General features: G+C 55.1%; 1 pseudogene; it reads left to right on the plus strand.

The window, feature by feature from the left end:
- The first annotated feature begins 287 nt into the window (after positions 1 to 287).
- Positions 288 to 658, plus strand: LOC112616919 (annotated as a pseudogene).
- The last annotated feature ends 232 nt before the right edge of the window (positions 659 to 890 follow it).

Below are 890 nucleotides of genomic sequence, written 5' to 3' on the forward strand. Positions count from 1 at the left end.
AATCAATGTAAAAATTACTAGAGATAGTTTGCATTCTTTTTTCATATGAAATCTTTGAAATCCACTGTGTATTTTACATTTTAGGATGTCTCAACTAACTCAAATGTGAAATTTTCATCGAGAATATCTGAACTGTATTTAGATTAATAAAAATTGCAGTTAAAAAGTTCAACACAGATTTAGTAGGGGGCGTGCAGCCAGCTTGCAAATCAGCTCTCTGCTGAGCGGCCAGGCAGCCAACCCCCGAGGAGCGGCCTGCTGGCATCCCCAGCGCCCAGGAGTTGAGGATGTCCTACAAACCCATCACACTTGCCCCCAGCAGCACCCCCGGCTCCAGCACCCCTGGGCTGGGCACCCCGGTCCCTACAGGAAGCGTCCCGTCGCCGTCGGGCTCAGTGCCAGGAGCTGCTGTCCCTTTCAGACTGCTATTTAACGACTTTGGACCGCCTCCATCGGCTGCATGCAGGCCATGCAACCACCTGGCGCCCAGGGCTCCCAGAGCACCCACACGGAACTGCTGTCGGTCACAGGGGAGATGGACAAAGGGATCCGGACCACCTTTGTTGGCAGCAAGAGCACCACGGAGCACCTGAAGAGAGAGATCATCCATCCCTAGTCAGAGTGCCTGGCAGAGACAGGGCGGAACCCACGCACTTAACAGGAAGCTCCTAAGCCTCCGTATCTGGACGTTTCCCGGCCACTCCAGAGCACCTGCTTCTCCCTGGCCCTCATCCCTAGCTGCACTAACCATCCTGGGCTTCCTGTCCTGTGTCCCTTGATGGTGCCCTCAGGAACCAAGGGGCGGCTCTCACTCCAGGTGGCAGCACTAACGATCCTCCCTTCCCCCCCACCCCACTCTGCCAACGCAACAAGAGTTAGCAGCGAGGTCC

Source organism: Theropithecus gelada, unplaced genomic scaffold (genome assembly GCF_003255815.1).
Source record: "Theropithecus gelada isolate Dixy unplaced genomic scaffold, Tgel_1.0 HiC_scaffold_13709, whole genome shotgun sequence".
Taxonomy (NCBI): domain Eukaryota; kingdom Metazoa; phylum Chordata; class Mammalia; order Primates; family Cercopithecidae; genus Theropithecus; species Theropithecus gelada.